The sequence below is a fragment of the Amphiura filiformis genome, chromosome 15, assembly GCF_039555335.1.
Source record: "Amphiura filiformis chromosome 15, Afil_fr2py, whole genome shotgun sequence".
NCBI classification, from domain to species: Eukaryota; Metazoa; Echinodermata; class Ophiuroidea; order Amphilepidida; family Amphiuridae; genus Amphiura; species Amphiura filiformis.
This window is the reverse complement of record NC_092642.1, coordinates 31,914,893-31,939,959: the sequence shown is the minus strand read 5'-3', so window position 1 is coordinate 31,939,959 and position 25,067 is coordinate 31,914,893. Positions and strand designations below refer to the sequence as shown.

Genomic DNA, 25,067 nt, shown 5'->3' with positions numbered 1-25,067 from the left:
TACTTGCTTATACAAGGGATGGTGTCAGTATTGTAAAATAACTTAACTTATTCTCATATTTACCAATTACATCTTAGATACACAATACAAGTGATATATACTTCTTTATGGTGAATAAGTAATTTAAAAATATACATAACACATCGTTTTTGTGCATGATGTGAACACTAACATCATATTCAATATATAATGTATTTTTGGTGACAACTCTCTAGTCCTGAGGTTTCCTAGTCCGAAGGCTCCTTAGTCCGAAGGTTCACTAGTTCAAACATGTAATTTACAATTCGCTAGTCCGAATTCTGAAAATCCGAACATCGGGTTCTCTCTAAAATAAGGCTTGCTAACCCTAACCCTAACCCTTGTTCTATATTCAGACTAGAGAACCCTCGGATTAGCGAACTTTATTTGGTTTTCGGACTAGCGACCCTTCGGACTACAGACCCTTCGGACTAGAGAGAAGATAATCACATCTTTCGAGCTTTGCTCTTGTGATTGTCCTACCATCCTTTTCTCGACTTTTTGTTACTGTATATAATTATGATATGATGGTGAAATAAACTTGAACCTGAACTTGAGAAGTCACAATATTTTCAAGCTCAAATGAAAGCATAAATGTCCAATTATTATCTGACTTTGCATCAATCCAACGATCAATTACTATCATATGTGACTCCTCGCCACAACTGAGCCCGGATGTCGCCAGTGCCACTATTGAGATATGCTCCATCGAACTTAACAATAAACAATAGGAAAGAAAGGATTTATTGACTGTTTTATTGATTTTTCACTACTTAAATGTCAAGTACTATAGACATGATATACATCATTTTAAAGCTAATTTCAAGCAGAATATTTTGGTTGAATATCTCAAAAATGATGATTGGCGACATCCGGGCTCAGTTGTGGCGAGGAGTCACATATAGAATTGCAGATTCATACTTAGTGGTAATAAAATGACAATAATTCAAATTAAACACAACTTGATTATTCCATTTACTAGGAGCGCTTTCGATTAACTTTCTCCTTGTCAGCCGCAGTGGCGTGCGCAGCACATTGAAAGTGGTGGGGCCAGGTTGTTCAGTTCCCCCAAATGGAGTAATTAGGAGCAAATTTGGATGTTTTTAACGTTTTTTCGCCGAATCCTCTGAATAACCAACAAGAGTGGCCTCCCTGCCCCCCTTTGCATGCGCCACTGGTCAGCCAATGTTGTTAGCTCGGATATTTTTCTTAGAAAGCGGCTAGAGACCTGAACCTGATCAAATGACGTCACACTAGATGATGTCACCAGAGAGTCTGAAAATTCCTGCCACTGGGTTTGATCAGGCTGTCCCACACAGGATCTAGTTCCAATCCTGTGTCTCGGTTCAGTTCCTTGCTTCTTGGTCTGGATAACTTCCAGGACCGTCCTAGGAAAGTCTTTTGTTTCTTTCACTAGTACTTTCATATTATCCCAGTCTATTTGACGCATGTTCTTGGTCGCATTTACATGTTCTTGTAGTGTGACGTCATCTAATCAGGTTGATCTCTATCCGTTTCCAAAAAAAGCACCAGAGCTAACTACATTGGCTATCCGCTGACGACGAGGAAGTTCATCGAAAGTGTTCCCGGTAAGCGAAATAAACATGTAGTGTTGAAGGTAATTTAAATTATTCTCAATTACTATCATGTTAAGGATATAAACTACATAAATGCATCCTACATCCTCCGATCTACATTCCAGTAAATTGCAGTATGCATTAATGTGTGTACACCTCAAGCAAAACACACTAAAAACATCAAACTATATAATTACCCTTACTAATGGTCAATTTCGGCCGTTATCAACAACAACATTGGAGGATTATGAGTGAGCAGGAAATAGAGACCACTCTAATTTCAAATAATTGAAAGCGAGTTACATAGAGAGGTGAGCATGATGATGGCACTATCATGGTGCTATACTTTTTCACCTGCTTTATTGGCGAAAGGAGCGCTAGAATGGCAAAACTAATGGATAAGGGTGATTGGTATTTTACATGCCTTTTGGTGTCTAGTCTGATGTACACGGCCCAAATTTTACTCTTTCCCTATTACCTCTGGGTGGGTGGGGGGTACCCATGACCTTACAAGGACGTATTGCAAATATGGGTCTCATTTTCGGGCCTATGGTATACCGGTAACAATGATCCCCCTTTTCTAGGTCAATTTTGATATAAAAATTTGTATTTTTTCTAACTTTTTGAAACAAATACCCTAATTTCTTCTAATTGAAGCCCAAATTCCAAAATAATTTCAAAATGTTTTTAAAATGTCATGAAGTTATCTTAAATGAGGTCAAAAATCTGGGACTCGGATTCTTGTAAAATGGGCAAGTTTCTTGGAAAAATAGTATAAATATGAATCCACTCTCAGATTTTCAGAAATGCAACCGTACCCAAACCAAATTTGGGTATCTCCACCACTCCCCCTCCCCTCCCCGGCCCAACAGATAAGGAACCACTTAACGCCAGTACTTAGATATTCTATGGTTTAATCCCTGGCTTTCTAAGTTCTCAGTGTCATAATGGCTCCATTTTGATGTTGTATGACTATTATAAAGAACAGAGGACAGAAATGGGTCCAGCGACTTGGACTAGTTGTCTGCTGCATGTGTGTGAATAAAAGAGAGAGGATATTAAAATAGGATTTTTAATGAAAACTGAAATATAAAAATGGAAAAATAACATTCCTCAAATCAATAAATCATATGGCTTTTTAAAAGCTTGCAGTCTAAAATTACACATATTACCTTTTTCTGCCTGCCTGTAACACTATTTCGTAAAGGGTTTATAAAATCTTGTATGGCCTGTTACAATGAAACCTACCATGTGTACCATGACATAGATATGCCATTCCCATTAATAGCATGCAGTTATCAGAAAACAAAATGTTTGAATTGTCATCGAAATTTTTTTCTTCCTTTTTTTAATGACAATTTGAATATCATTCACATGCTGGAAAGTCATTCAGGAAAAATTATATCAAGCAACTATGAGATATTGACAATGTAAAGTGCTCCAGGAGCACAAGTATGTAGATTGCTTCAGGAGCACAAGTACGGATATGTTTTTCTGTATAATTATCCTACAATGTAATCTACCAAAAAACGTTTCAAAACGTAAAAAGCGGCCAAAGTTTAAAAAATCTTTCCTGTGTGGCTTTTCACCCTTTTTTAAACTTGGTCCCATTTATGAAAGTTTTAAAGACCCATACTGAAGTCATCTATAGGCTACTTGTTGGTTTTCTTAGTTGTCAATGTTTATTTTGTAGAGCAAATGAATTAATGTTCGTATGCGTAATTGAAGTTTTTTTTCCAGTATAGCGTTATAATGTATTTTGTAGCAAATACTCACTTTGTTAAATTCTTCATCGTCATGTATGCGATTCTGCGCCTTATGTACAGATGTAGGGCCTATATGTAGCAGGTTGACACACAGTCAATTTGCTAAGTATATATAATACTCTACTACTCTTTATGATCACGCAATATAATAAAACATAAACCTTGAAATGTTTTTGATAATACATACGGTAGCCTACGTCATATTGCACCGCTTTCGAACAGTCTTAAACCTATAAGAGTATATTGTTGCATGTAGAAATTAGGACTCATTCTTCATGTTAATACTACTTTACTAAATGGGACCAAGTTTAAAAAAGGGTGAAAAGCCACACAGGAAAGATTTTTTAAACTTTGGCCGCTTTTTACGTTTTGAAACGTTTTTTGGTAGATATTAATTCTTTTTTGAGGTAAAAAATATTGCGCGCTAAGTGGTTCTTTGTAGCCATGCGAGGTGAACTAGTTGGATATCCATATTTCGCGGTTAATGGTGCTTTTGTAGCCCAAGGGCAAACTAGTTGGATATCCATATTTCGGGTGAGTGGTTTTTGAAGCTCCGAGGGCAAACTAGTTGGATATCCATATTTCAGCGGTTAGCGGTTCTTTTGTACCCTGCTTGGGCAAACTAGTTGGATATCCATATTTCATCGGTTAGTGGTTTTAACGACCCGTAACCACCCCAATCAGCTGCATACCGCATCCAGCTATTTTATTTATCAAAATACTAGTTTTTAATGCTATGGGGTTAACAGAATTATTCAAAAAATTAATAGCTGAACCCAATAGTTCAGCCAAGGACTGGAAACGACATATTGATGACTTTATATAGAGTGTATTCAATAAACCCAAGGCGGAACGAGAGTTGCTAAGTAACCGCTATCCGAACCATAAACACACATGCATGATCAGACAACGAGTATTCAATTTCCTCATAGCATCCCACGTTGTTCACACGTCAGTCGAATTTGGCGGTGTTGGTTTGTTAGCCCTCCAAGTTATAACATCGTTCACTTTGTGTTGAACATTGTATGTGAGCCTCGCTGTAATAACATAAAGATCAGTCTGATCAGTGTGATATCACAGAGCAGACCCTTGAGAGGGCACTTGGCTCATTTGCATGGCAGTCGGACTCTCCATTGTATTTGATCATTTGTGTATGGAGTGCAATGGCGACCCGTCATTGTATTTGTTCATGTGTGTATGGAGAGCCACTCTTGGAGCCCATGGGACTTAGGCTAGGTCCTCAGTTAGAGTCAGACGCTGTATGTACTAGAAACGCCCATTCTTGATTCTGCGTTCATTCAATGTTAGCATTAAATTTGTATTGCCGGCGGCCCTGCGTAATGGAAAAACCTGAATTTGTTACATAAAAGAAATGAAAATTAAAAAGGCAAGGTTCCACCTGAGTACATATTAAATGGGTGTAGACTTTTTTTTCAAATATATATATGAATTTAGACAAACATACGGGATATAATGAACCTTTGACATGACGCCATGATGACATGATTTTATTAGTCGTTTTATATATCACCTATACCGTGTATCATAATACCAGTATTTGTAATTTTATATTATATAGAACTAATATTTTGCATCATAAATGCGCAGTTCATATGCACAGACGATTACTAATCTTCACGACTTCAAAATAACATGTTACAAAGCAGGTAATAGTAGGCATGTCCACTAAAAATTGAAGTACTTTTAAATTGATTCAGACCTAACTTAGTGGATGGGAATTGATGAAAGAAACATTTTGGCGTTTAAATAATCTTAATCGGACGTTTCATTCCAGAGATATGGCCTTTCGAGTGTCACGGTTTTATATAGGGCTGCTAGAACATGTTAAAAAGTTAAAGTCCAAAAGGAATACTAACAGAAAGTGCAACTTTAAGGTACTTTTTCTTAATGTATTTATTAACTATCTTATCTGGAACATTATATTTGCTTATAACAACATGAAAATAAGATCATCCTGAAAATTTAATCGATTTTGTTGACATACAACAAAAACTATAAGACCTCAAAACCCATGGTTTGTTTGTTGAAACCTCAAGCATGATCATAGATGGCCGCCATGGAAAATATCTCCATAGAGGAGATGAACAATAAGTGCATTATTTCAAATGAAAAGCGGTAGTCTTAAACATTGTTCAATCTTTTAAGGTCAGCACATTTTATCTTCAAAAATTATTATATTTCATCATGGCATAAGTTTGGTAACATTAATCACTACCAATTTTGAGAAATTTACTCCAACTCAAAGGTTATCTTTACTACATTGAGCAATACACTGTGTGCATGGAAGCCATGATGGTCCCCGGTTTTTATACTCCCTATGAAATGGACATGGTAGTGAGAAGTGCACGGGAAGTGCATGATTTGAGATGGGCCGCGGTAGGCTTAAACATTCTTAACATCCTACACATTTTGTCTTCATAAATAGTTAAATTTTATGGGTATGTAAGTTTGCTTGTCGGAGTCGCGCCAAATGCGGAGATAATTGCGGTTGATCACCTGATGCACGGAATGGTGTCACTTCAACCTGTTGTAGTTCTCATCTCATTAAATTTTTCATTAAAAAAGTTGATCTCTTCATGCAGGAAGGTCCTCTCTATTTACTGACCAAACAGGAAAAAGTTTGGTGAATGTTTTCTGGTGGAATCAGGAATTTCTTGAAACACCCTGATATAGGCCTACATTTGGATCAAAACAAGTATGTACGCCATTTAACATGCCTGGGATTTCTTGTATCGATCAGTTTCTCCATAGACAATACGTGTGTGAGTGCACGCACACAGTGAATGAAAAATCGTTCTAGTGGAAACTGTATTGAGAGTGGGCATCCCTAGTAATAGGTGCTGGCCTTGTCCTATTGTACTTGTTCATTTGTGTATGGAGAGCTCACTGACCTGTTAATAGAGGTCAATGGAATAGCTTCTTTATGGGGCACCTCTCCATCGGTTTCAGGGCGCAGTTCATTGAACTCAGCGGGATTCTATTGCAAGTGCTTTTATATTATTACAAAGCGGATCGTGGTTATTGCCTTGACAAACCTAATAAATAATTCATACCAGGGATGAATAAATCCAGGGTGCGGACATATCATTGGTCGCAAACCAACGGGATTCGACACGCGTTTGCGTTGTAAACGAATGCGTGAATAAGAGTGTCATCCCTTGGCGCGATATTTGATTTCTGAATATACTCAAGTTGCCGTTGAAAATGCCTAAAATCATCAAGATATTGCAATACTGTCTAAAGTGATGTAAAATTGTGGCAAATTTGTATGATTTATCGCACATAATTTTTGCGTAGCGTGGAGAATCATTTACATAGGATTTTGGAGAAAAAATGTGATAATTGTAGGGAAATATAGAATGGCGGAAGAAACAAATAAAACATTTTCCTGGAATGTGTAGACCATACTCTTTCTGTTCCTATTGATTTCTATACTAAAATAATTCTTAAAATGAAGTTGTTGGATGATTTTAGTTGGCATTTCTAGAACGTAAACATGTAGGCAGATAGTAGAGAGGGCACTCTATTCACGAGATTTCTTTTCCAACGCCAAAATAGCACAAATTTTGGTGGTTTGCGAGTGAAGAGTGTCCGCACTATCGATGGACTACGTAACTGTTCAATAGGTTTTTGTAAATGAGCTAGTATTAGTGGGTAAGCTGTACATCTCTTTTGCATTGTTAAGACAACCACGCTAGGTTTTTCGATCAACGTATTACTGCGTGTTTGGTCAAGCGAGGATAATTTGTAAAGCAGCAAGTAATGGTGAGGATGTTGCCCTTTTAACTACTTCTGACTTTTGATTTAGCCCAAAATGAATCAATAAAATCGTGTATAAGATATTTGTGGGGATATTTGGGCGCTATTACAACAATTTAAATAAATGGGCACTTCTGGGTTGGATATATTATAGACTCTATAGAATTTAAGTATGATATATTTTCGATGGTAAATATATTTTCACTTTCAAAGTTTGTAGTTTTCATAATTGCAATTTCTTAATATTATATAAAAGGTGAGAATAAGACTATAAATGTAAGAGTATGGGATAATTTTGATTGTTAATAAATGCTAAACGCTGGCGGTAGACATCAGCAATATCAGGGATTGCCGCGATTCTTGCAGTAGCTTTTATGAATAGAATACAATAGTGGATACAATAGCGGATACAATAGCGGAACAATAGAGCTCTCTTACGGGCAAATAAACCTCGTTGCGTTTTGCTAAATTTCACTTCTTCTTTTTCATGAACTAACCGTTATTTTTTTAAACTTGTGGCAAAACTTCGACCGAAGTTTTTAATTTGCATTCATCTCTACAGTGTGCATGAATATGAATACAGCAAATGAAAATCTGACAATTTGACTGCTCAGTGCCAGCAGTGGGTAAGTGCAATAGCTGCCATTTATAGCTGTGTAAATTGTCAAATGTTCACAGGGCAGCTATTGCACTTACCCACTTCTGGCACCAAGCAGTCAAATTCAATGCAGACAAGAGAATCTTGATCTTGTATCCATTTGGGCCACCAAGTGTAAGTCAGAGCTTGAACACAGGCTTTTAATAAAAATTCCCTTTAAAGGGAAAGCCAGCTTCAATGCAGAAGATGCCTTGTAATTAGTTTGGGTGGTGGCATTTTTAGGATCACTCTTTTTTATGATCCATCATGTTTCATGACAGTCCACATGACAGTTCTGTCTTTTTATGTCAGGCGGATTTATCCGCCTGATATACTGTGAAGCTCTCAAATCTTCTTTCTTCTTTAGTGAAACCAAAAATTGCTACTAGTGCCAGACGCTTGCACCAATTTTGACCAAACTTGGCCACAAGAAGCACTGACCCAAGCTTAATATAACTTCTACACCGATAGGGGTCAAAGGTCATGTAAGGGTTATTAGGGGTCATTTTGTGAAAATCTTAATAATGCTACTTCTCCTTTAAATGACATGCTATGACCACCAAACATGGTCAGCAAGAACCGCTGGCCCAAGCTTCAAATAAGTTGTACCACAGATTGGGGTCAAAGTTCATGTAAGGCTTAATAGGGTCATTTTGTGAAAATATTTGCGTGAAATGTAATGAAGCAGCTATCATTTAGGCAGCAACCTTGTACAGGGAAACAGCTATTTGATAACAAGAGATAAGCATATAGTTTCGTTGCATGCTTGGGCATGTCTACTGGTGTGGTTTTAAGTTTCCAGGAAAATTAACAGTAAATATTGTGCTGGTATTTTGATAATAAGAGGTAAGAGTTGTTAGGTTTGGAAATTATGCTATCCCATGATGCATTTATGAAAATACACACTAAAGGTTTGGAAATGATGCTATCACATGATGCATTTATGAAAATACACACTAAAGGTATGTGATAAATGCTATATAGTTGCTTGTGCGGTGGGGATGGTGGTCAAATTATATTCCTTCCCATGATGCATTTATGAAAATCAATACATACACACTAAGGCTATAATGGTAAATGCTATATAGCAATAATAGTGAATACCAGTACTCGGGTCTGTGGGGGGGGGCTGCGGGCAAATTTTGAAATTTGTCCGATTGGGCTAAAACTTATATATAATAATCATAAGGGGATCATGAAACATCAGCTATGGTCATCCAAGGTCAAATGTTACAGCTGCTCCGATGGGGCAGTAACTCTGGGGAAATGATCCCTGACACTTGGGGAGTATGTAACCGCAAAGGTCATGTGAGGTCAAAGGTCAGGTCAAATTTAAAGTTGCTCGATAGTGCTGTAAATTCGGAAAATGATCCCTGACAATTGGGGAGTATGAAACCACAAAGGTCATGCGAGGTCAAAGGTCAGGTCAAATTTAAAGTTGCTCGATCGGGCTGTAACTTGGAAAAATGATCCCTGACAATTGGGGAGTATAAAACCGCAAAGGTCGTGTGAGGTCAAAGGTCAGGTCAAATTTTAAGTTGCTTCGATTGGGCTGTAACTCGGGGTATAATGAAAGACAAAGATAAAGACAATTTATCGCGTCTGACGTCACCTGTCAATCAAACTCGAGCACGGTTTGTTTACAAGTGTCGTGATGATGACTTGCTGAACGCGGATTTATAACCGGGCGCCTTATTGTTGATTTTGCACCTTTCGACATGCAAACCATCTCAAAAGTTAGGGCTTTATAGTTAGAAACTTTCTTTGGTGAAGGCACCATGTCCACAATCCCTAGAAAAGCTGCTTTTTGCCTTGTAAAAGTACGAACTTTTTCGCCATTTGCTGCTATTCCTTTTCTCCGATCAGCACCAGATAGATCGGTCTTCCCTTTACGCGCTGATTAACCTGTGTAAACCAATCAAGGATCGTAATTGACAGTGACATCAGACGCGATAAATTGCATTTATCTCTGTCTTTAATTATAAATGATCCTTGACACATGAGGAGTATAAAACCGCAAAGGTCAACTGAGGTCAAAGGTCAGGTCAAATTTAAAGTTGCTCCAATTGGCCTGTAACTCAGGGAAACCAATTTCTGACACTTCATGAGTATAAAACTAAAAAGGTCATGCAAGGTCAAAGGTCAGGTCAAATTTAAAGTTGCTCGATTGGGCTGTAACTTAGGGAAAATGATCCCCGACACTTGGGGAGTATGAAACCATAAAGGTCATCTGAGGTCAAAGGTCAGGTCAAATTAAATATTGCTCCGATCAGGCTGTAACAACTTGCGGAAATGATCCCTGACACTTGGGGAGTATAAAACCGTAAAGGTCATAAAAGGTTACAGGACAGGAAAGGTCAAATGTCAAATGAGGTCAAATGTTAAAATAGGCCCGATCGATTGGGCTTAAATGTGATGCAAATTATCCTTGATTTGAGATAGCATGAGTAGTCAACTCACGTTTACCCGAGGTCAAAGGTCAAATGAGGTCAATCAGAAGTCATCGCCTGACATTCGTGGCTCGTGAGCCACAGTAGCTCTAGTTGTCTTTTCTGCCTTTTAGGCTACCCTTAGCTCATTATTAATATAAAGAAATGCAGTTTTTAGTTAATTGGCTAAAAACTGCCATCCTACTTGCCTTATACATGCACATTAATTACAGACCAATATTTTCAGTGGCTGTGCTGCTGAAATTGGTATATAATAGCATTATTCCAGACTGGAAGTTCCTAATTGCTGGTACCTAAAATTTGTGACATCAGGTCCTTCACATTGGGGCATAAGGGATCTCTTTTGTCAATTGGGCATACATACAGACACAAAAGTGAACAATTGTGTACACTCAGGGGAGGGGAGGAGCCCCGTTGTTTCAGGATTAATTGACACATGACATACAGGCCCATCTAATAGATTTCAAGAATCCTATTTATAGACAATTTTTTAAAGAATATTAGAAGATCTTGAGTTGATTTACTTATATTTTTGACACAAATTTAACTTTTTTTCCCTTGATGACAGGCCTCAAGGGTTATGGAGCAATCATAGATACACCCATGTCAATCAGGGACTCGATCAAAAGTATCAGTAAAAAATTTGATCAAGAAAAGTTATCTTTCAACTTTCGAGCAGATTTCTTTAAAACTCATCAAACAGACGCATTCTTATAATTGCAATCTTTCACGATATTCTTCAAAATTATAATGATAAGGAAGTCAAGTAATTTGCATTCCTGATACTGTCGCTGTTGGCATGGGTTGTGACGATTTCTAGATAATTATCTTGTGTTCAATGCTATCTGGAGAGAGGTTTGACTACTGTTCTGAGTGCAGCAAAATACGCTATTCCATTTATTCCCCACACCCCCTGTGATAGATTTCACTGTCATCTCACTTCCACTTGAACCTTAAGTTCAATCCAGTTTGAACATTTTGCTAGTTTATGTTAAATCCCTGTTGAAGATTGTTGAAATTTATAAAATTCAGTTGATTTTGCACAATTTGGCTGAAAATTAGACACTTCTGTTTGGAATTGCAAAATCTTCCAAGTCTTTTCCACTTTTTTATGGATAAAAATTACAGGATCTGGACTAATTTGAACTACTGAATTTGGTTGGAATTCCAAACTATTCTTCAGTGGGGTGATGGATATTAAACAGAATAACCCATTTGGTCTTACCCTGGGATTTGAATGTTAAATGTTACATTTATAGTTAATGATTCAATAAATCAGCCTAAATGTCTCCTTTTTTGTGGGACTGTTGAATTTTCAGTTATTTAGTTTCTACATTAGCTTAGATTCAAGAGTAAAGACCTCCATAATGTTGCCAAACTCAACTGGGAAGCTTATTTATTTAAAGCATATAGATCAGTGTTCACTCATCCTAGAATTTGGTATGCCAAATGAAGTTTTTTTCTTCTTAACAATGGCCCAATTTTGAAAAAAAAACACCCAATTTTCATTAAATATGGCAATTCACTTGGGCCTTACCTCATACTGCACCAAAATTGTGAGAGTCACAGACTGAACACTTATCATGGTATTGTATAAAAGGTAAAAAAAATGTGCTCAGACATATTATCAAATGCAATTTTTATCCCAATTCAAAATCTGTCATATAAATAAGCTTGGGAGAAACTTTCAAAACTTACATTCCACTGCACATAATGAAATATTTTCACTAATGTAATGTGCTAATCACACAATTCATAAAACAAATGCTTTTAAAACAAGTTTTTTTCTAATGAACTGTTTTTAAACAAAAATTAGAAATTAAATTAAATTGGCCAATTTCTCACAGACAAATTAACGCACACTGCAAAATGAACTGCCATCGCCTATTTAGTAAAAGCATCATCGTCATTCTGAAATCTGCCGTTGGGACAGCTTCCATAAACATTAAATTAGACAGCGTATGTTTATAATATTGTTGACACAGTTGTTGTACACACACCTGGTGTAAGCATTATATCAAAATGATGATATAAATTGAATTTCACGGTTCAAGAGTAAGCAGCCGTACATGTCCAGTCACAAAAGCTGAAGATTCACCTTTTGGTCAAGGCAACTATCTATGGACCCTATCAACCCTAGCCAAATGTGACAACTGGGGGATGTAGTATATGTCAGACTAGTCTGTCTGTTTTTAGTATTATTAATATTTTTAAATAAATCTTTAAGGCCATGAGAGGTCACAGCAAATTGCTAGAACAAATTTTCAAATTAGTCCTAATATATTTATAGGAAATGAGTCACAAGCATTCCCAACCCTGGATGTAAAGATATTATATTGTGAGTTCAAATGGTCTCATTTTCAGGGGCAAAGTTAATTAACCTGTATCACACAATCCTTGCTCAGAACTTGACCTCAAGTTTTGGAGTATGAGTTTTTGTACCCAAAGTATCCATAGGTCACTTCATTAGTGCACAAGTCTATTGGGGTTCAAGAACTGTTGTCATGAAACATTGTGATATTTGCTCTCGGTATTTGCTATCTAGTGATTGCAAGCCCATAGAACATATCTCTATGTGAGCAACACACTGATTATCTATTGGTTATCTGGGAAAGATTCTTCAGGAAGTCCTGTCATTTCAAATTTGTTTACAAGATATATAACAAAAACCACTTTTTGAAAGTAACAATGTTATGAGAAAGATGATTAAAACACACATTGATCGATGTACTGAAGAAGCAACTTTTGTGTTGATGTTGGTTGAGAAACCAGAAATGTGGCTGTAGCATAAGTTCTTAATGAGGGACCAAGCCAAAAGTGCTCAAGAAAAGGTTGAACCAGAAACAATATTACTTCATCAAGTTCAAGTGTTTCAGGTGGCCAAAATTACATTTTAAGGGACACTACCCAATACAGTAGTCAACTTTCAAAATTGGTCAAAACTATTCTTAATGTAATTTTTTTTCAAATTTTCAATGTTGATCCCTGTGGAGGACAAAATATGTCATTTCACTTTTTCGCTTATAACTTGAGAACAGTGCATCACAGATAGGTCAAACTATACTTTTTTTCTGAATCCACATGGCCACAGCAATACATTAGATTGGTTTTCACCAAGATTTTAGCAATTTTAAAATTGATCTGTGCATTTGGTACTGTCCCTTTAAAATGAGCAGTTACCACTTTCACCCAAATTAACAATTTTAGATGCAGCGGATTTGAACTCAGCACCCCAAATTGACCTAAAACGCCTCTTACATCTTTTGTGTATGGTTCCCTATTTTTATATGTCATAATGTCTACTAAAAAAAAAAAAAAAAAAAGGTTTGTCTCACGAACATTTGCCAAAAAATCTTAGTGCTATGCTTTTTTTTTTTTTTTTTTTTTTTTTTGGTTTAGAAGCTATGCTAATGCTTTTTTTTTTTGTTTTTGTTTGTTTTTTTTAGCCTGAGACAAATGAAAATCACAAGACAGGTATTGGAAAACTACAAGTGGTCTTTATCCGTCTGGCTCATACCAGCTTTCATCAGAGCCGGTCGACATTGTAGGTAAAACGGCTCAATTGCCGGAAAATACGGGTTACAGCTTCGCCCCGACACCAACTCATTTTTTAGGGCATTCAGAGTAACCGAATCGGCGCACCGATGCAGTGCCCAATTCCTCAGCACAGTCCCCCTGTTTTAACTATACTGAATACGAACAATCATGTTGAAATAAACGGTAAAAAATTCGTTAAAAACAGCTAGGCCTACAAAAAATACAAAAATTTATGAAAACAACATGGCTTCACTCGATCGCAGAGTTCTCCGTAGGCTAAGTCCTTTTATATTGCATCCACTTTGCTTCGTCGGCTTAATACGCTCCGTGCCGTGGCAAGGATGGCGTGAAACTAGCGAGACTGAGGCTACGGTGTGGGTTACGGGCTATCTGCAACACTAATGGCATACGCGCTGCCTGACATTTTCGATGGTTTTCTGACATTGAGGAATTCATTTTTACTACGTTGGTCGAACTATCGGGAACCGGAAAAATCGGGGGAAAAAAAAAAAAAAACCTTTAAAAAGGCGGTCAGCGCGTAGACAAACGCGCTGTATTTTTTTTCACATACTTATTGCGCGCTGGTTCGTGAGACAAACTTTTTTTTTTTTTTTTTTTTGCCTAATTACTATACTTTATTCGACTTATAATAGGCAAAAATGTTAACAGTGTGGATTAGAATGGTGTGCATGCAGTCTGGAGCAGTACCAATGCGCTACAATGTATGTGTGACTGGTGCGGGTTGGGGTGCATTTATGAGAGAGTAAGTTGAGACTTTAGCAGGCATGAGAACGATCATCCATGAAAAAACCTGAACAGTTTGAAAAAGCCTGAAAAAGTGTGCAAAATTAGGCTAAAAATGCCAAAAACAGGCTGAAATTAAAGAAAGTGCAGAAATTTGGACCAAAAAAGCCTGAATTCAGGCTTAAACCAAATATTTTATGTCAAATTTATAAGCTGAACAAAGTATAGCTATAAAATTAGCATGACTTGAAATTCCTCCTCATCCAGTTGTAACATGAATTTCAAGTTGTTTGATCTATCATGCAAGTTTGATGGCTACGAGACAATGCTATGGCATTGAACATCACCAAACATTAAGTCAACATTCCATATTTAGATAACCCACACAATATAAATAGAGAGATGATGAGGGGAGTGAATGCGCTATTCTAATTTGAATCCATACACCCCTGTGGAAGAAATAACCTTATTCTCCCACACAGGGAGTGTAGATTTCAAATGGAGTCGCTCATTCAGGTATCACCATTTGAAATTCACACTCCCTGTGTGGAAGATTAAGGTTTTGTCTTCCATAGGGGGTGTATGGATTTCAACAAGAATAGCCAAACGAGGATGAGGCAATTGCTTAGTGATGGCCCTACACAAAAAATGTACGAATAAAACAGATGGGCTGTCTGTGTCATTAAATTGAAACTTGTAAGCAATTGCAGAGTAATACTAATTGTTGGGAAATTTAAATTCTTGAGCTAAGTAAACTGGCCTCAAAAAGAAACTTATAATTTGTCACAAGGTCATATCTTAAAATCCTGTCCATAAAAATGAACAAAAATTGCACACAGGATTACTTTTGCTGGGTTCCAATTATTCGGCTGTGAATGTGGTCCCAGAAGCTGTTCCAAGTCAGTGCATTATACTGTTGTGTCAGTTGGACAATTGCTTGATTACTGACATGTGTTTAGAGTAGAGTATTGAAGTAATCCTGTGTGTAATTTTTGTTCATTTTTATGGAAAGGATTTTAAGATATGACCTTGTGAAAAAATTATAAGTTTCTTTTTGAGGCCAGTTTATGAAGATACAAAGTTTTATTTAATTAAATTGACAATTTACAGACCTTTGTCATTTGGGTTTTCAAATAGGGTTTGGGCATACATGCATGGATGATTTTTGTCATGCATACTTACATTCTGTATCATGCATCCACACAATTTTGTATCAAACATGCAAATACTTGATTCAGGTCACCCACGTCCAAAGATTTTCAATTTTGAAATTCCATAACTTTCTAAGTCTGGGGTTCAACTAACTTCTTTGTTCATCTTCCCTCTTTATTCCACCCTTCTTTCCATTCCCTTTGCCAAAGCACAGTGAAGTAAGGGTTATACATCTAGTCTAAAAATATTTCTGGATGCAAGTTGATAAGTGAATGTATCCCAAAATTCCAGGACCTGCTTTAATTAACAAGAAGGGGAAACTTGTGCACTGTTGATATGTCATCTACCATATCAAATTCACCCTCATAAGTCTGTTTTCAAAACATAGGAAGGAAATTTTGACAGAAAGTTGCCAAAAGCGGTCCAAATTTCAGGCAAGCGTGCTGCAAGGCCCTATGCACTGGCTCCTATGATGGTAATTAATATCCTTTCATGGATTGACACGGAGAAACAACTTATTGAAACACTCAAGAAAGAGAGCAACTACTATGTTATAAAAAAATGTCCAAAATTTATGCACAGAATTATATCCATGTTACAACCAGTGATACAGTGAGATACATTTTAGAAATAAAATCAAAACATATTAAACTTAAATATCAGCAAAAAATAATAAACTTCATTTCTGCCAATCTGAAGCAGCAAGTGACTATCAAGTCTACCATATAAATTTCACTATTATTTAATCAAAATTCTAGAACATGTCTCCAAATCATGTAATTCTAGGTTAACACAACTTGTGATAATGTTGACAGCCAGTGAGTGTAATTTGGGTAATATATCATATTTATGACAGTAAATTGTTATCTAAAAATACAAAAAGTGAAATTCAAATTTGGTAATGTCAAAATTTGGGACATTCAATTTGAAGGAGCATATCACTGGGATATTTCTGTAACCTTTTTTTATTCATATCCAATGACAAATTTCATGTGGTTCCGATGCTGATATTTTTTATTATATTTCTTTCTATCTTTCCATACAACTGTGTTGCACTCCTGGCTAACAATCTTAATGTAAAATGCTGCGCTTCCCCCAAGCATATCACTGGTCAAAATTCAAAATTGACTTATTAATATCTAGTACAAAATGTCAATTCAACCAACAAGAACCAGAACAACATACTTATGTACAGATTAGATCTGAAGATGAGGATTATGATGAGGATGAAGATGAGGATGGAGATGGAGATGGAGGTGGAGATGGAGGTGAAAGTGAAGGTGAAGATGGAGATGAAGATGGAGATAATATAGACGGAGATGGAGATGAAGATGAAGATGAAGATGGAGATGGAGATGGAGATAATATAGATGGAGATGGAGTCGGGGATGGTGATGGAGATGGAGATGATGGAGATGGAGATGAAAATGGAGATGGAGATAATATAGGTGGAGATGGAGTTGGGGATGGAGATGGAGATAATATAGATAATATAGATGGAGATGGAGATGAAGATGGAGATGGAGATAATATAGATGGAGATGGAGTTGGGGATGGAGATGGAGATAATATAGATGGAGATGGAGACGGAGATGAAGATGGGAGATGGGAGATGGAGATGAAGATGGGAGATGGAGATAATATAGATGGAGATGGATTTGGGGATGGAGATGGAGATGGAGATGTAGATAATAGAGATGGAGATGGAGATGAAGATGAAGATGAAGATGGAGATGGAAGATGGAGATAATATAGATGGAGATGGAGATGGGGATAATATAGATGGAGATGGAAATGAAGATGAAGATGGAGATGGGAGATGGAGATAATATAGATGGAGATGGAGTTGGGGATAGAGATGGAGATGGAGATAATATAGATGGAGATGGAGTCGGGGATGGAGATGGAGATGAAGATGGAGATAGATGGAGAATGAGTTGGGGATGGAGATAGAGATGAAGATGAACTGAAGATGCAGATGAAGAAGATAATGATGAAAAAGAAGACAATAATGATCATGATAATAATGACAAAGAATAATGAAGATGAAACTATGTTGATAAACCATTCTTAAAGAGAGCAAAACACCCGATTTCAATTTAGATGCACTGAATCAGTAAACGAAATGCTGGTAATGCATTTCTTCCTCCAATTAACCAATCTAGGCACCTGCATAATTGCGCACCCACATGTTAAATTGGCAAAATGATATGAAAGAATCCCGACTTAGGAAGTGAGTGCTCCTCCAGGAATAAATACACTCTAGGAGCGCAAGCATGCTCATCCATCACAGCACAGTTATTTGACCCTAATATGTTTGTATAGTCATAGAATGACCTTTGAATTTGTTGGGTACAAAAATTGATACTCCACAACTTGAGGTCACATTTTGAGCTATGATTGCAATGAGAGGGTATTGAACTATGCCAGTGAAAATTAGGCCATTTCTATGCATGGTAAAATGTTACTACATCAAAGAGATGATATTTTACACTTCCCATAATGCATTTCTCCCATTTCAATTTTCTATGCTATCTAGTGCAACATGGGTCGATAGTGACAAAATGTACCTCAATGAACAGAGAACATCCAGATCTTGCAAAATATGCATTATTTCTTGACTATCGACCCATGTTTAGCCAGTCTATTCTCAATAATGAAAACAAAGGGAACCTGTACAAAGTAATAAGGGTGTTATTTGATGCAATGAGGTGATGCATCATGTTGCAAAGGATGCTGGGAAGGGTAATACACTATACATACTGGCATATTATATGCATCTCCCCATCTGCATCAAAACTTGGAGCAGAGCATTTACACTGACATATACAATTTGAAAATGATCCTGCCCACGGATACAGACAAAACTGGATCCAGTTAACATTATATCCATGTTATTATAGACACACTATGACCTACATCCACATAACATAAAACCATGGCAAACATGGCATACAACATTAGGTTAAGTTTCCTTTGTATTGAAGTTGGCTACCTTTAGGAATAGTTGTATTATCATCTAGTTGTATGTCATCAGCAGAATACATGTCAAATGTGGGAACAAAATTTGTCAAACACGTTTTCAAACTGCATTTTATTGGATTTGGATTCTTACAAACTTTAGAAATTGACTTGAAATGACCCAACAATTGTCTAGTGTGAGCTGATTTAGCAGATGATTTTGTCAAAAATACAAGGGGTGCCCCCTAAAACATGACTGGATCTGCTACTGATCCACATATCTAGTAGTATAATCTTGAGATAGACCTTGGGCTTCATGATGAAAATTTGATGAAACAGAATTACTCCAAAGAGCAAGATGACAAAGTCACAAATAGAGGTTCTGAGTGGCAGAAGGGGTTACTTGTTGCAAGTAGTTGGATCTGTAGTTTCCATAGTTTTGATGGATTAACCTATATTCTGATTCTGATAAAACGATGGTTGTAGATCCAGAGAGAATTTCCCTTCAGGATCTGTGATTATAACAAAATAATGTTAGAGAGAATAATCACCAATAGCTATACTAGAAGCCCAAATTGTGCGACATGTTTCCAATCTTAAATCTTGCAAACATTTCACCATTCATGCTGCTTTAAAAGCAATATTTTGCACTAGAATTGGAAGAAATAAAACATTTTCCCATGCATGCCTATACACCAAAAATGTGTCATTAACACACTGAAGCCTATACCCCAAAAAAGGTGTCATTGATACGCTGAAAGTGCTTGTTCATGACACATCCCTCTAAGCATTTTCATACTAAGATCATCCATCCCTCCCGGAAAGAAGTGTGGGTAATAATGTAAAAATAATAACAGCAATTACTTCCTGTTGCAAGGCTGTTATAAAAACAACTGTTTGGACATGCACTTAACATAGACCGCAGTGGTTAACACATCATTACTAAGCAACCCGCATCACTCGTAATTAATTGGTCTGGACCGAAATAGGTCCTGCTTAAAGATCTTTGCCTTCGACATCCAACAAGTGGGATCAGAACAGAATTGGGCAGGAAAGGATTTCTGCTGGTATTAAGAGGGTACACATTAGTGTGTTGTTTTTCCAGCTTTCTTTAAGCCATTTTTCACTCATGGGAAGGTCAGTAACTTACATGTAGCCTACTATAGTGCTCCAAAACTTCTTACACAAAATGAAAAAAAATAGTCACAGAGACTGTTGCCCCTAACTCTAAGTGTTATGTAGTGTGTTTTTCCTTTATTTTAATTATCAGAATTAGTACACCATATAAAAAGGATCTCATCATGCCAAGTCCTGGCAGCGTCATGTTTAACCTCTTTATCGCCTCTTTTGGTCACAGTAAATAATAGATGAATCTGACCTGGATGTTGCAGAAAGAGACTAAGCTAGGAGCAAGGGGAATGCGCATTTTTGACCCTGATATTCGCACACGATATTCACTTGGATCCAAAACATGCTCATCTATCAGGGGAACAGTTCTTAAACCCCAATACATTTGTACATTTGCTCTAGATATGACCTTTACTTTAGGCAATATGAATGACCTTTGAAAATTTGGGTACAAAAACTCTTACTCTGCAACTTGAGGTCAAATTTTGCACTATGATTTAAGAAATAAAGGGTAATGCATTATCCTTTACGCAAATAATGTGTCGAGGCAGTAAAAGCGTAAATAATGGGTGAGGCGCAGCCGAACCCATTATTTAAACATTTTACTGCCGAGGACACATTATTTTGCGTAAAGGATAATGCTGCACCCTTTATTTCTATTCTATTACCACATAATAGTGCGATTTAAAGAGAAAATATCACTTTTTTGCCCAAATATTTCAAGTTGTTTACCTCATGGTGTAGCGCCTACGCGTAGCCAAAGCACATGATAGCTCGTATTGCAGAACGCGTAAACAAGCGTAATACTTTGCGTAGAATGCGTAACGACGCTAAAATACTGCATCGCGCTTTGCTGTGCGCCGTGATGCAAGAAGAACATAAAGCTCGTTGCCCTGGCCACTTTATTGCTAATTAATGGTCTTTCACGTGACGCGTTTCAACCAATCACAGTGCGCGATTTTGAATAATGGGTCGTAGGGGTAATAGAATATGTAATTAAGGTTATTGACTATGCCATTGGGATGAGGCTCTTGTGGTCCATAGTGATTAGTTAAATATGCAGCAATCCACACATCAAAGAAATCATCCTTACGTTCCCGGGCATTTCTTTTCTATGTTGGTTGATTTCCTGATAACTTGTTCCTGAAATACATTCATAATGCATCCAAAACATGATTGTCAAGAAGAAAAGATTTTCACTGAATCTCCGCCTTTTTCTTTCTTTTTTTTATTTGCGGGGGGGCATGGGGACAAAGTGAAATTCAGGAGAGTCAAAATCAACCAATTTTGCTGCAAAGTCAACCAATTTTGCTGCAAAAAGTGACGATTTTTCGTAATTCTAGGTTTTTACTGGGGAGGCCGGTGGGGGTGACTATGGGGGAACAAGAGTACTGACGGGGGACATGCCCCCTGTATGTGGCGCCACCATTGTTTCTTTCTTGATGTATTGAAGATGATTGGCAGCGTTCGAAATTTTGGTTGTCCGTTCGCCCGGGACAACTAAAAATGTCACCGGACAACCAAAAATACTGATTCGGTTGTCCGCCGGACAACCATAAATCTGTAGCCAAAACTCACCTTGTATGTGTATCTTTTAGCCGATATGGTAATATTCCAAGTACGGACAACCAGAAATTGTAACCTGGTTGTCCGTGGGACAACCATTTATTCTTCCTTAATTCGAACACTGATGATTGGTTTGTTTAACCTTCTTTCAGATATAGATACACTCAAGCCAAAATCTGATTTCCTTAAAATTAATTTAAAATAGCTTATCCGCAGAAATCAGCACATAATTGTTAATTCCACATGAAAGTCAAATTCTGCAGATAACATGTAATTTTCCGCGATCCTGGATTCTCACTAGCTCTATAGACAAAGCACTCTGGTCTGTGAGCACAAAATTTATGTAGCTACAATATGAACCAGATCAGAATATCATGCCTTCCCATAATGCATTGGGAAAAAACATGTATCACTGGCCCCTGAACATGAGGCAAAGCCACCTATGTAACCTCTTGGCAGTTTTGTTAAACATGTTCAAGGGACACAAATACATACATTGTATAGGAGGTTTTCCTGCCCAACGCCGACGACAAGCACCCAAAAATAACAACAAAAATCAACAGGCGTATTGTAATCATTATCCAAAACCTTCAGTCAAAGCAATTGTCTTTATTATTCAAAATTATGTGTTATCAACAGGTGCCTGAATTTGATGCGCCTTTTCAATTTCTCAAAGTGTTTACATTTATTCTGTTCCCACAAGGATATAGCACACCATAAGGCTGCCAACAAAAATGGCTCCAGTGCGAATACCCTAAACAGCTCCCAAATTGGAAACCTGGGTGGACATGAGTCGTGTTCACATTTTGAGTTACACCCAGCATAATCTTACGCTAACATTGATAAAAATTCCACAAATATTTTCACTACTCCTACCGCGTGTCCACACCCAGCCTACTCCTAGTAGTGCGCTGGTTTATGAAGCTACTGGGACATACATTGCAACATGCCTGGGGGCGCAATGTGAGTCGAACCCACAACCTTGAGATCATCAATCTGATCACTGGTTTATAGAACTACTAGAATAATGCATGATGGGATATGACAAGGTTCTCTGTTCTAGATATGACCTTTACTTTAGGCAATATGAAATAGATATCATGTTCAATACTCATCAAACTTGTTTTCCTCTTAATAATTGTGTCACAGAAATAACATCAAAATCCCGGGATCAAAATGCTCTCATTTCCTATGGCATCGTTCCATCCTCTCCACGCAACAACCAAGCCTCAAAAAGTGACCTCACGTTGTTGGGTATGAGTTTGTGGCACACAAAGTAGTCACAGGTCATTCCATAAGTACACAAGTCTATTAGGGTTAAAGAATTGTGCCCTCATAGATAGAATTGTTTGGCACTGTACTATGTAGGTAGCATCATCTCATGGACATCATCATAATTTCAGGTTCATATTAAAAACTTTTAGTCGGACTAGTCATATTTGACCCCATTCTTCAAAAATGATTTATGTGCTTTTTAATAGCCGTTGACAGGTACGTTGGCCAATAGTCACTGACCCCTTTATGAAATGATATATATATGGATACCTGGGGAATCTTAGCAATGTGGCGATGATAAGTCTGTATCTGTCTTGTGTATCATCTTTGTGCTGATGGTACCTCACTGCTCATCATATTAAATCAATCATTTGATGCATTAAAGGCCTATTCAGTGATTTGCTCATCCGGACGATCGTAAAAATCATCAAAATTCAGATTTTGGTACCTTTGTAATTGGCATAGATGTGCTAACATAGCCTGCTAGTGGTTCGGTCGAAAGCCGTGTATTTTAGACAAAATAAAGCATTTGCATGATTCTGGACTTTTGATACTGACAGTACAAAAGTCCGACTCGAGATCGAAAGAAGCTCACTCTCCACGCACCAACACGCGTTGCGTATTGTTTCTACTACTTATTACATCAGTAGCTACTATTTTAAACAAAATACACAATTTTAACTGTTTTTCATATTTGAATTGACCGTTAGTTTGCCTCGGTGACCTTTAACATGTTTAATTGCTTATTTTGTTTTCTACTACAAAAATTAAGCGTCTGTTTTAAATCAATTTAGACTCTACTTCCCCGTGTTAGAAACACTGGACTAGGAAGTTTTTCCAGTCGATTGGTGGCGCACTGTACAAAAATCTCGATTTTCTCGAGTCGATCTGAGTTGAAGTAGAAAACCTTTCTAAAACTTCTGTTTTTTGACTAATTTGTCGATGTATTCAGGGGAAAAGTGGTTTAATGAAATTCTGTAGACTTATTCTTTATTTCTAAGCAACTCTGACAAATTTCCATTTTTTTTAAATGTTCCTGTGAAATCACTGAAAGGGCCTTTAAGAACCTTCACCTAAATCCCAGAAACGTGAGGTGGTGTGAGATATCATCCATTCTGTAAGGATTGGTCACTTTTATATACAGCTCCTGAGGCGAGTGGAAATGCTGTATGTCTTTTGAAAAAAATTTCACTGCATGTATTGTGCATCATTTCTAACCTTTGAACACAAGTGTGACACATGCACTTCATAGTATAGTTTCCCATGCATTTCAACACATACAAGCATCAAAGCACGGAATCAAGTAATCAGGTAAGATCCTTCCCAATCCTATGTTTCTCTACTGGAAGTTAGTTTGACCGAAATTTCTTCCCCTAAGGTAATAGGTGTATTGCATAACAATAGAGTTAACTTTGAGGTGAATCCATCTCCTTTGTTATATGTGATAAGCTTATTGTATTGTGGGAAGGAATTTCAGTCAAACTGACTTCTGGTAGAAACAGGACACGTATTGAGCTGGCTTGATTTTTATTACATTTACATAGGATATATATTTCAATATAAAATAAACTGAACACATTTTTAATCCATCAACGTGAAAACAAGTTCTATACAAAACAAGAACAGTCTTTAAAAAAGACAATGCCATGAAGATCATAATTTCATATTTACCAAGTCCAATAAGTACATCCTATGAGTCAAACTTTTCTGTATTTTATAGTGAACAGCTCCCTGACATCAGTTGCACATAAATTAATCCGCACAGTTGTACATCAAAAGTACATAAAGTACTAAAATTAAGTCTCGTCAATTCAATGTTTCCTCTGATTTGTTCTTGATCATTTCCTCACAGCAAAAAGGTGGATATCCTTTACACAGAGACCTTAGGTTGACATTGATCATAATAATTATTTATAAAGATCTATATTCCTAAGAAGTAACCACACATAATTTGCGAGCATATTAATTAGACCACATCCTGAAATTAATGACTGCAAAAAGATGATTATGATTAATTAAAATAGCTTCTTGGTTAACAAGTAGTATGTTTTAAGGAGCAAACTGCTTTACAAATAATTCTTTCCAGTGATCTTTGTGTTACATCTGAAAACCCAACCATTGCCTACAATATGCAAAAGAATAGCATTTAAGTATCTCTTGCTAGTTAACATAAAGAGGTTATGCAAAATTTGGGTATAATATATAAAACTCAGAATCTGTGAATGTCTCTTTAATGTGGGCCTTAATGAGCCTTCAAATTCTTAAATGTCCCTTTAATGTGGACCTTAAGGGTGGTCTGAACCCTGGAATTATGGAAACTTTCGGGCTTCATAACTGCTAAATTATTGGTCTAAAGAATATAAAAGTATACATTTTTAGAATGGAAATGACTTGATGAATTCATCTGTGAGGTCTAATTTGGGCCAAAATGCTCATTTTGGAGAAAATCACAAAAAAACAGGTTTTTTTGGCCCAA

General features: G+C 37.0%; 1 protein-coding gene across 3 annotated transcripts in view; it reads right to left on the bottom strand.

The window, feature by feature from the left end:
- The window catches only part of LOC140171517 (uncharacterized), a 128,659-nt gene that overhangs the window by 14,923 nt on the left and 88,669 nt on the right, over nucleotides 1-25,067 (bottom strand). The window lies entirely within an intron of this gene.